Below are 13028 nucleotides of genomic sequence, written 5' to 3'. Positions count from 1 at the left end.
GGTCGCTGCAATGATCTGTAGTAGCAGTGCTGTGCTTAGTAACAAAAAAACAACCCAAAACAAAATGAAAAAAAGGAGCTACAGACACGTGTAGGTGCCTGGTTGTTCTGTCATGTGTGTCTGACTGTTAAACACCAGAAGTTGGAGTATCAGTCACCAAATATTCAGTTGCTGATCAACCCAAGTTTGCATGAGGAATGTTCTTTGGGTAGTGCCTCTGAGAGTTTGCTGTAAGAGCAGCTCACATAACCGGGTCAGTTTATGCCTTCAGTGGAATTCATCTCAATTACAGATGCGACCACTAAGTATTTTAATAACTATATCACTAATAGTTTAAAAAAACATGAAGGATTAAGAGCCATATGTTCTCCCAGGCATGTGAGCCTAACAAATGCAGCACTTTGCTATAAAACTTTTTTTTTTTTCACTTTGGTATGTAGCCACCCCATCCCTTGGCAGAAGTGGGATTCTATCCACAAGCTTCAGGCGAGGGTGTGTGGTCTTACAGCAGCATGGGAGGAGTTGGGTCAAAGGCAAACTTTTATATATGTGCTGTGCTACTGAGGGGAAAGGAAGCAGTAAACCAGAAAGGACTGCCTTCTTTCAGTTCTGGCTCTTTTGGCTTTCACTGCTGCAGCTGAGGAATCCCCCTCCCTTCTCTGCTTCTTGTGTAAGAGCACAGATGCTGTGTTGGAGAGCCAGTGGAGCTGTGCTAATGGGGCTGAAGTCTAAATGAAGAACTCGTCCTGCAGAGCCGACACTGTAGATTTTGTTGCTCGAGATGCATTTTGTGGAATACAAACCATGTTGGATGCATACAGCATATTGTTTATGAAAAATAAATCAAGCAGCCAGGGGAACAGCATGGTATTTTCTGGACAGATCTGCATTTCTTGATGCCAAACATGGTTTCAGTAATCTCATATTTAAGGGAATACAAATTGAAACCTTATTTGAGTGTGGCCTGACGGTAGAAATATTTTAATTGATGCAGCTAGTTTGCTGCACAAATTTTTCTCTTCACTATGTATGGATGTAAATCAAAAGCATTTTCATTATTTCTTTGAAATGTGTGTCAGTACAAGAGAAATGGGAACAGGATAGTATGTTAGTCAGATCTGTGGTGCCAAACTTCCCAACCCATATAATTTCAATGACTAGTTATATGATTTTGATATTTCTTTCATACTGAATGGTTTTTAGTATCTAATATTCTTGGGTCAGCGAATGGAAGTTTTGTAATATTACCGCATTAACTAGATCAGCTTCCAAAGAACAAAGAGATATTCCAGGTTAAAGTCAGAAGTCAGAAAGTCTCATTGTGAGAAAACAATGAGTACCCTTAAAGGATGATGGCTAAGGGTTAAAGTGCAGGCTGAAAGAAAATCAGGCCAAGTGCAACTTGTGAAAAACTTGATTACAGTATTTACTGTACTGATTCGACAAACTCTTGGCACAAAGATCAGATCATTACACTGAACCCACTTAAGAAAGAAGAAATAATGCCATATTATTAATAATAATGCTGAAATATATTCTTTCAAAGCTTCTCATGCTTCTTTTCCAATATTTATTGAGTTATTTCATCCTAGTTGCAGCTGGAATTGCAAACTTCTTGCTTCACTTGAGAGAGCTGTCGTGTCTGAACCAAATATTCCTCTCTGCTGTGAGACTGTTTCAGAGGATATGTTATTGGAAGAATGTTATGCAACTTGATATAGACATTTGAATTTGTTCCATCATCTTGATTTATAAACTGATATAATCTTCACAAGTTTTTCATGTATAGTAAGATGGACTTGTTTCACAGCATTTGGAATCATTTAACCAAGCAAGGAACTTAACTTTAAAATAATGTGCAGGACTGGGCAGTATTTTAGGTTTGCTTCATGAGGGTCAATGTTGGTTGTCATCCATTATGCTGTTCAATACTGGAGTTGCTGGTGCCCTAATCATTTGTTTACTCAAAGTTAAACAAGGAAAGAAGAACCCAGGCAGAGAACGTGGTTGCAGAGATGAGAATTACCTTGGACACAGCGACTGTTCTAAATATGGTTGCAGAGAAAAATGTAGCAAAGGACTTTTCTTGTGTTAGGATCTTTTCTGAATTCCATATCTAGATTGAACTATTCACTGTTCACATTATGGGTCTTTTTATTTTCCGTTGTGTTTAATCGGTTTCCTGTCTGCCCTGTAAGCCTTTTTTCTCACTTGCTTCTGTTTAGTGTAAGAAGGGCTATCATAGTCTATCTTTTTATCATTCACTTTGACATCAGTTCAAAGAATTCTTCAGTCTTTCCATTTCTTCAAGAAGAAATTAATTGTATTCCGTGTAGAGTAGAGTAGGAAATGCATAATGGGAATTGATTGAACTTAATATTTTTTCCCTCTCATTTTTCTCTTCTCCATGGTGAGCACATCTCTTTTGCAGGAGCTGGTGGCACAGGACCAGTTGTCAGTAACATAAGAATATCTTCCCTGAATGCTCTACATCATCACAGTGTAATTCTTTCTCATACTGGCCAAACAGCCATATCCTTGGTAACAAGACTGTAGCTCTGTGTGCACTCTCCAAATAGCTCGTGTGCAGTTGAGAAAATCCAAGTCATTTTAGTGGCCAAGTTCTGCTTTCAGAAATAAACTGCATTGCAAAGCAAATATGCATGAGTTCCATAAATGACAGGTTTTGACTGATATATGCCCTGCAGAGCCAGCCAGAAGGTAGCTGGAATGGAGTGACTAGTGCAAAAATCAGAGCAGACTTTTACAGTTTTAAATCTCTAGTGCAATATATGAGGGTGTGTTGTAAACTTTTTCAATGCTATTCTGATACAGGGGTCCCTGGAAAGCTCTGAGGAAGCAGGAAGACTGAACTTTGCTGAATAGTTTTCAGCTTCTTTCACTCTCTACCTTACTTGTTAGCCTAATAGGTGTATAAAATTTTAGTGGACACGCTGCAAGATGTCATAAGTTTGCAGGAAGATTCTTGAGACTGAACTGTATTTATGTACAAAACACCTGCAGAAGATTCTTGAGATTGAACTGTATTTGTGTACAAAACACAGGCAGAAGTGTTTTGTGGAATCTTAACTCCTTTGGATAAGTTTTTGGGGATTAAAAGGTTATTTGGTTTTCATGCTTTTGGAATCTACCTGTGTTCTTTTTGTGTGCCACAGTAAGTTGCCAAAGCTGGATGTCCTGGAGTGTGAATCCAGTCGTTACCTGAAGGGTTTAAGTTCTGATGAAGGTTTGCAGCATGGTGAGGCAATGGGAGGGAGTTCTCTGTAATTTCAATCAGAATGATGCTCCTCTGTATGTATCTCAGTTTTGTAAGTTCTTGAAGCAGCTCATTCTTTTCTAAACAGTTTTTGAAAAACACATACATATATATAATACATACACATGTGTGTCTGTGTGTGCCTGTGTGTTAGAAATACCTATAAATAATTTCATGAGTCGTTTTAAAAACAAATTATGGGCGTCTCACTGAAAAGGAAAAACAAAGGATGGAAACTCTCCTGTGGGTCAAAATTACATTGCCATCCCCTTCTGATGTGAAATAAAAGCCTAACCCTATCGGTTTGGGTGACCTGTAGGGTCTGTTAGCAGGGGAAGTCAATGAAATGCATCACAATTAACAATGTCTTGTTGATCTCCCACGGACTGGAACTGTAGCAGATAATTGTGCAGTAGTGGGAGTTTTGCCATGACTAGCTTTATCATTTTGTCAGTTTGCTAATAAAAGGTCACCAAGGGTACAGAGCATCTGAGATTTACATATGGCAGATACGAAAGCGTTCTGGGGAGCCTGCTTCAGAGAGGGGCCGGGGCATTTGTTGCAATTGACACCCATGCTGTGATTCCAGAATTGACAAGAAACGCCATTACTAAGCGGATCTGCCAAGATAATTAGAATTCAGGGTTGCATTTTTAATCTGACTTGAGTCAGATAATTTATCACAGCAGTAGCAAGCTGTCAGGGTCACACAATAAATACTGATTATGGAAGAATAAAGATTAAGTGCAGCCTTACAAAAAAAAATTATAGGCCAAGCTGTACTTAAGAAACGTTTTCTTCCAATACTTCCCATGCTAATTTCATGTAATATTGGCAAAAAGATCATATCTCTAAAATAAGCTTTTTTATGAAAGGAGATAAGGCTGTGCAGGAGTGTCTGTACTTAGGATCTGTTTAAATTGCAAATTGATTGCAAAGAAATATTAATTTTGAAATGCTGATTTAGCATGACTGTTCCATTCATATCACTACCGTAATAATTTGACATATTAAAGGAAGAAATACTCTATTCTGAAGGCAGTCCTAATTTGTTAGGATTAGTAAAATGCTGCATTTTTAATTTAACACAGCTCTTGTTTTTGGTTTAAACATGGACAGTTTATGGCACTTTCATTTAATTAAAGAAGCCTGTTTGTTATTGTAAGGCAGTTTTTGAAATCCATTTAAACTAGTATGTTAAGGATCTAGCACTTCCATATACACCTCTAGTTTTTGAAGGATACAAAACCAAATGAGAACATAGCACTTACGCACATAGTATGTTTCCTTGAAAAAAAAGCTACTGCAAAGATGAATAATTAATAGATGTGTGTTGTCTTAGAAAAGAAATTTCAAGAGATGCTGAAATGCAGTAGCTACCTTTGGAATACAGTTTCTTAGTGGGGCACTGCATATCTCTTTAGCACCTTTAGCAGCCATTTTTAGGTGGTGTGTTTGTTATCTTGCTGTTCTTTTCTGCTACAAAACCATAGCTTACTGTTTATCCCTGTAAGAACTTTAAATAAGTATTCAGTTATTACTGAAATAATCTACAACTGGATACTGTGAAGTGTCAGCTGAAAAAATGAGAGCTTTGAGATATTACCAGCCTTGAATTTTGGAGTTGTTTTTTTATTTGCTTTGTGCCATTGAATATTTCATGTAGACTGGGTGATGTTTCCATTTTTCTCTTTTGCAGCATTTGTGGTTAACTCGTTATTTTGGTTCTGGAAATAGAGTTTGTGGTCCTTTTTTATAATGACAGGACTCTAGTACATCTGCCTAAGGAGAGCAATTACTGTGAAATTTGTTCCATTGAAATTGAGAGAATGAAGTGTGGATGAAAGATACTTTAAAAAGTAATATGTTACAAAATATTAGGCATATAAATATATAAATAGAAATAAATAAATATATATATAAAAAGAAAAAAATTTGAAGTATTACTTAATTTCCAGCAAGTAGATAATTTTCAATAACTAAAGGTCTTTAGTAACCTTTGAATATAGATTGTCTTCTAAACAGATATGTATGACTGTTTTTTGAAGAGACTTTCTGCCTGTGTCATAAGGTTAGAAATTGCAAAATTCCTCAATATTGAATCTAAAGCAGAGTTAGAAAATGTTTCCTTTTGAAATCATGAAAATTATTAATTTTACTAGGTTCATCAATAATGAAGCATCTTGTTTGTGGGGAACAAAGCACTTGAATCTCTCTTTTATTAAGCAGGTCTCTCCTATCAGGCACTTGAAATTTCTATGACAGTATTTTTCATGGTATACCTAATAAAAGCTATAGTCTTTAATCTTTTTAAATACCTGATTGTAATGAATGAAAAACTGAGCCTTTTTGTGGTACTTGTATGAACATCATTATTATTAGGATATTATTACTATCTTTATAATAATTTTCTAGCTAATGAATTGTCCCTCTATCTCACTTAAGTAGCAGGGGGCAGAAGTGTGCATAACTATAGCATTCAGCCTGGCTGGGGGGAGCAACACACTGTGTGAGAAACTGTAATTTTGGGGCCACAGGATATTAAAGCTCAAATGGAAGGCCAGCCGGGAGAGCAGAGCACTGGGCTGACTGCAGCACGTAAGCAGTTTGTTACTCTTGTACAACTGCAATGAGTGCTGAGAACTGCTAACACAAGATACAGCTTTTAGGGATCCAGCAGACTACCCTGCCCAAGTCTGGTGCAGATTTGTCCAATTAACATTGTTAATGTTTTATTAATTCTGTGTTGATAACGTAAACAAACCCTGGGGAGGTGTGAGCTTAAATTCTGCACAGTGAAAGAGCTGTGTTTGCAGGCAGGTTGGGAATCGCATCTGCTCAGAAGGCATTATTTAGGAATTTGCTTTCAAAAAGCTCCTTTCACAGTTCAACTACAAGGGACAGTAGCTGGAGTTGTGCCTGGAATAAAATAGGAAAAAGAAGGGAGGCCACTCCCTGGAAGCCTGGCAGTTCTGAACCTCTGGGCTGCTGTTTCCTACGTTCAGATCTGTCAGGTAAGGAACAAGGAGGGCAGGCAGAGAGGGCTGCTGAGTGCCTGAGCAATGAAGAAAGCATCATAGATCAAACATGCATGATCTCAACACCTGTGTCTCTGGCATCTTGTTAAGGCACCCATTTTCCCCCTGTAAAGCTCCTAGACCTGTGGTGTGGGATGGGTGTTCTGTAATTCCTGTGGCAGTGTGTTACGTGCACCCACCTCAGCAGAGGTGTGGAGGGGTGCCCTCAGTGACTTTGCTTTGTCAGTACAGCCATCTCCTCTGGAAGTGCTGTTTCTGACCCATCAGGTTCCACAGCTGACAAGTTGAGTGACACACATAATCTTTTCTGTACAAATACTGGCAGCAAATGCCGTGCCAGCCTCCCTTTTCATTGTGATTGTCTATTAATAATACAGCTCAGACATTAGCAAAACTCTCTGAAAATGGTTGCATCATTTACATGCATGTTTGTAGGAAAGGTCACTTAGTTTGGTAATGTTGTGTTAATTTAGACACAAGGGAAGAAGCAGGTCAGATGAAGAGATCATATTTGTCTGTCTTCTGTAGCAGGCACACTGATTAATTAATAAAGTCTTAAACTTATACAGTACCATAGGTTATGATGAATTAGTTCCTTATAAAATAATAGGAGAGCAAAATAAAAAGCAACTTGAGCATGCTTGTATTCCTCACAAGGAACAGACTTTAATCATATTACTGAGCACTGTTCAGTCATCACAGCACAGCAACTGATGTAAAGGGGTAAGTCAAAAAAGGCCAAATGGGATTGTGTTGGAAGAGCTACTTCCAGTGGAGGTGAGACCAGTGCTGTTGCAGTGAGCACTGTGACTTGTTTGGGATGGGGTGTAGGGCAGCAAAGGGTGTATAGTGAAGGGAATAAAGTCGTGGCAGAGGAGGTTAGCTCTCCTTTAAAGACTAGCCAAGGTTAGGAAAGAACAGCTTAGCTTTTATAAATGTTGTATGAAGAGTAAACAAGCAGAGAAGGGAACTATCCAAAGTAAAGAATCACATAGCTAGAAAAACAAATGTTTATAAATTTGTTCATGGATCTTCTGAGGCTGCAGACTGGAAGAAAATTATTCACTTGAAGCTGTAGTCACCTCGATGCTTCAGTTACTGTAGAAAATAAAAATTTTGCACCAGGGGGCACTTGTGTGTGCCAAAACTCTGCCAGTGGCAACTAGACTAGATGATTTGTCACAATAGTTTAAAATGGTTTAGGAATTTTCTTCCCCATGATGTGTTTGAAATACAATACCACTTAATTTCAGAGTGGAAAAATGAGGAGTTTAAATGTATTTAACAGTTGAACCTTTGATTCACACACTACTGTGAACTGCATGGAATTCCAAATGTGAATAAATAGGTATAAGGAATTGGTTAGCCAACACTCAAGGCATGAAGAAATGCCATGCTATAATTTTGTAATGCATGTTACAGCTGTATAAATATGAATAAGGGTTCTGTAAAACCTCTCTGACTTTTTGCACTGTCTTAGATGGGCCTTAGGTGGTGCTGTTGCATTTTTTCTTTTGGCAGTGGCTGTTTTTGTTAGTGCTGCAATCGGTTTTATTCTGCTTTGCTTTCGAGATCATACCAGGAAACTAAGAATAGTTGGCTACACCAATATTTGTAAAATTTACCAAGGTGGAACACTAAAACATAACGGCTTGTCGGGTGCACTTCATTTCCTAATTTGAAACACTTTAGCACCTTTATATAAGAACTATGTAACACTGAACTATGCTCATAGCATAAGGCATATCTTGCTCTACGTGTGTTATTTTGTCTAACGGTGTATAAATCTGAGTATAAAAATAAATTAAAGACACAAGATGGAGTAAAACCTCTCCAAAATTAAGTTCAACATGTGGGATTGATGCTGTAAGTTCACAAGTCTTTCAACTTTCCATATGGCTAATTAAAAAGAAAAAAAGTGGCTGAATTTTAGAAAAGAAATGTGTATGTCACATTGGCAACTTGCAGAGTGCCTTCTCTGTTAAAGGACCTATGCACTAGTTTTACATCTAATTTCCTGCCCTTATCTTCCTTATGCCAGCTCACAGTGTGGTTCATTGGGAAATGGTTTGCTTTTTTTTCCTATTTCTTTTTTCACAACATTAAAAAAAATTCCCATGAAGGTTTTTTCCACTACAACTGCCTACCCTTTATGCTCTGCAGCCTGCCAAGCTTGCCAAAACTCAGCAGGTAGCCCACATGGTATGCATGTCTGTGTGAGAACGCTCCCCTGATGTGGACAAGATGTTGGTTGTAAAATGAAGCCAACATCTTGTCCACAAGTGTGCAAAAAAAATATCCTCAATCTGGACAGACATGTTTTTGTAGGCTGAATGCATTGGCTGTGCTAATTCAAAGTCTAAACCTTTTAAAACCAGGAAAAAATAATTATATAGTTACAGTACCAATAATGCTATCAGTAGTAGTAAAGCTGCAGACGTATTTGTTAAACTGAGACTGCTTGGTTAAACTTTTACTGCCCTGGTATTTACAGTAATTCTTTTGGCATCTGTGACTTCAGGGGTTTTATCGCTCCTATTTTAGTCTCCACAACCTGGGCAAATAATGTAAGCCCAAGATTGTGGGCTAGCAAAATACAATTAACAATTAAGAGGAGAGATGCTGTGGGTTCAGTCTGCAGTTTGCCCAGAACTTCCTTGGAGATGGATATTTTTGTTTTGTACCTATGCCCTGTTGAGTTGAGGAGCAAGGGCAAGAGTAATGTATAAACAGGGAGGGACAGCAGTGACAGATACAGACTCCCTTGCTCCAAACTCAGATATAAATGCATGGGGCAAAGTTGGTTGCATAATGTAAATAAAACAATAAAAAGCCCTACAAGGTTATTCCCTGGAACTATATATGCTTCATATTTTCCAAACTAAAATTGTCAAAATGTTCTGATTAGTTTAAAACTTGGAAGGACTAAAGTTAGGTTTTCTCATGGGAGCAAACCAAAAAATTGGCACAAAACTTTAACTACACTTTGGTGTTTTCACTTATTTCAGGCTGTAATATGGGAAGAACAAAATTTGGTTTAGTTTTCACTTTGGTCTTTTCAGTTTAACTTTTTGGTTTAGGCTTTTTTAAGCTGTCACAGCTTGAGTACTTATTTCAGTTGAACATGTTCTGAATTGCCTAGGTCTGCCTAAAACCGTGGGGGTTTTTTCCAATCTATGATTTTTTTTTTCTCAGAAATTTAAAACACCACACTATTACGTTACACTTAAAGGTACACATAGTGATTGAGTGGATCCACACCATCTGGAGCAGAACTCCTGCTGATCCACACAGCTCACCTGTGGATGACCCCACACTTGCCGGGGGGAGACCAGGATTCACTCTTTGTTTAAAGGATGCCTTTCCCCATGATCTGCTGGTGCATGGTTGGTGTAGCTGGTGCTGTTTCTCTCCTCTGCCCTTGCAGTGTCTGTGTTAGGGCTGGGGACATCCAGACTCCAGAGCATTTCCCTCTACTAGCAGGAGTGCTGTGCAGAAGAACCCCAGAGCTGCAATTGCTTCCTCTGGATTCTCACTTGGAGCTAGTTGAATATGGGGATACTTGGCATACCTAGACATTTCCAGTAATATAGACTCATGGCACTTACTTCAGGTACTTAATTTGGTTTTTGGTTTGGTGGTTTTTTCTTTCTTTTTTTTTGGGGGGGGGGGTTATGTTTTTGGGGTTTTTTTAATGGAAGCTCTTTGTTTATTGCCTGTCAAAGTACACATTGCCTATTCTCCATTTACTTTCATTATTGAGTAAAAGCCCTTGAAGATGTAGTATTTATAAATGAATTTTCCTAGCATGTGCACACCTTTTTTTTTTTTTGTAGACATAATGGTCAACAGCTTTGAAGAATGTTTGGCTGTTTTAGACTTTCAGATTAATACCTAGTAAAAGTTTGGGCATGTTCTTCCGCACAATGATTTTCCTATCTAGATGATCAAGGTACAAACTTGGCAAGTGGCTGGTTGAAATAGCTTCTGGTTTTGCCTTGATTCATTCTGTTTTGAAATTTCATATTATACAGGATGTAAAACTTAAACTCTAGTATAGCTTTCTAATGAAAATACAAGTTTTAAATTTTTTTTTTAGAAAATGAAACCTCTTATGTGCACAGGGACTTTCTTACAAATAGTTCATGCTTTGTTTCAGGGAGGTAATTTTTTTCATTCCTGTAAGAGATCTTTCTTCATGTACTAATATGCATCACTATCTTGAAAATTGACTGCATGCTACTGTTCAGCAGGCAAAAAAAAAATTACAGTGTGTGTAAAACTCCTCCTTGATCGTGCATGACATTGCCTGGTTTATGAGACCTTGCAACTAAAGAGTAATCTATTTTTAAGCATGTAATTATTTTTGGCAGGCAGGTATTTCAAAATACATAACTTAAACTTTTTTCTGTTCTGAGTCTACTTCAGACTGTGTGATATATCCATTCTCATGGTGGAAAGGACTTTTTCATTTTTCTTCATAAATGTCATTTTTGAAGTTTCATTTCAGTCTATTACAGGTGAACATAGCTCATAATTTATGTGTTACACTGACAGACTACAAATAATAATGTCTCTTAGAACAGCAAGTCAGAAAATCACCTAGCATATTAATTACAATTGTCAAGCAATGACTGATCATAAATTTAACATCAAAGACCCAGACTTCCTAAGAAAGCATCTTAAATGCTCTGTTAAAAAATTTGCCCTTGAAATTGCATGTTAGATAATAAGTATTAGTGTAATAGTAATGTTTTGGGGTTTTTTTAACCATGGAAATGTCTTTTTAAATAACAATTTGATGGAAAACTTGGGGGAGGGTGTTATTACTTTGTTATCTCACAGCATAAGAATTCTACACCTACATGTGAATAACGAGATACCATTAAACTTGTTTATTGGATTTGGTTCTTTCATATCACTTTCACAGAAGCAGAGAAAGGCAGAGAAAAGAACAGTCTTCTCCATGATGATGTGTAGATGTGTGCAGTGTAATGTGGCTGAGCCACACTCTTCTCTGCATCCCCTGGTGCCTCCAAATTCCACCACCTGTAAACTGCATGGTTTTGAGGAGTGACACATGACCTGATAGAGAGACAGTGCACACTCAGTCATCCTACCCATCTGCTTGGCTTCAAGGGTCACCTTCTTAAAAAAAAATTCCCAGTTGAACCTTTTTTGTCCTGTGCAAACTTTTGACTTCTTTCCATCACAGAAGGCAGTTCATGGGTGGGGGATTCAGGCGTGGTATGCCTTGACAATTCCTCCTAGGTACGGTCACACTCCAGTTCCACAGCTGAAAGTTGCACAGGTTTAAACTTTTTCCCTACATGCAGCCAAGGTCTGGCTTGAATGCAAACCCCCACCTATGCCCAGAAGGTTTTCCCAGGGGTACTGGCTGAGGTTGGTGGGATTCTGGGTTCAATACCACCCGTGAGTGAGTTCATACAAGGATTCCAAAGTGACTAGGGGTTTGAAGGACCCACTGTATATGCCTTTGCATGGGCCTCATTTTCAGAGAACTTTGTAGCTATTGAAAGTCAGCGGGCTACAGTGAATATTTAGACATTTGTCTGAGGTTACAGTTGTGGTTGAAACAACTATAAACACTATGAAAGAAGATCTGGGTCTAAATGTGGAGGGGAGTGGGTCACAGGAAAACGAAGACGAGAGGATGGAATTACAGAAGACACAGGAGGAGCTGGTGTTTATTGCAGTAGGAATTTGAAGGAAGTGGTTTGTATGTCCTTAGGAAATCCAGCTTCATTAGTTCTGTTCTTTACAGAGCTTTTTAATTTAGGCTAGATGGGTAGTGGACTCACAATTGGGAAATGACGTGGTGACAAATAGCTTTTTGGTTTTTGCACAGTTGAAGTCCTTTCCTTTTCTCAGATGTATCTCAGAAATTGCTCCCATGGTGTACGTCCAGCCCAGTGTCAGAACTAGTAAATGGGAACAGGCAATGGAAAGACTTAGGCAAAAAAAAAATAATTTGAGGAATATGTGGAAAGTGTTTGTGATGAGGAAAGTCAGTCTAAAGTTGTCATCACTTTCATTTGGCACAACTCGTTGCTGCTGGAGAAAGGGATGATTGCCTCTCCCTGTTCAGGCTGCCTGTTTCGTTTGTGTGCTGACTTTGTGGTTCTGACGTGGTTTTGGTTGGGTTAGCTTTCACTTGGACCAGGTCCATGTTCCAGCTTGCCCACAAGCACACAAACACTTCTGCTGGGAAGAGACAGTGGTGAGAACAGGCAGGTTGGTGTGGAATGAAAGGTGGAACAATTTGCCTTGCGAGGAGCTGGGCCAGGCAAGGGGATTGCAAAACCATCACCTCCACAGGGATGGCAGCAGAGTCAGAGGCTGCATCCAGGGAGAGATGCTAAAGAGGGATAATCAACATTAATGTTTTTAAGGACTTCTCAGAACCATTAAAATAATACGTTGTGACACTGAAAGTATTTGTATGTCAATAATTACTTTTCAATAATTATTCAGTAATAGTGACATTGACTTCTCACATTTATTATTGGTAACATAATGCTTGGTCTTTTTTTTTTCTTGTCTTTCTTTTTTCTTGTCTTTTTTTTTCTTTTATCAGATCTGTTTACTGCACTCTTTTCAGATATAGGACAACTCACTTGGGGTACAAGCCTTTATTAAAAGACATTTCCCTGCCTGGGCAATTGAGTGCCTACCTCAGGACTGAGGGGTGT

The 13028-nt window shown here is 38.4% G+C and overlaps 1 protein-coding gene across 3 annotated transcripts in view; it reads left to right on the top strand.

The window, feature by feature from the left end:
• The window catches only part of JAZF1 (JAZF zinc finger 1), a 187160-nt gene that overhangs the window by 122053 nt on the left and 52079 nt on the right, over positions 1–13028 (top strand). The window lies entirely within an intron of this gene.

The sequence above is a fragment of the Passer domesticus genome, chromosome 1, assembly GCF_036417665.1.
Source record: "Passer domesticus isolate bPasDom1 chromosome 1, bPasDom1.hap1, whole genome shotgun sequence".
Classification (NCBI taxonomy): domain Eukaryota; kingdom Metazoa; phylum Chordata; class Aves; order Passeriformes; family Passeridae; genus Passer; species Passer domesticus.
This window is presented reverse-complemented; position numbering and strand designations above follow the sequence as displayed.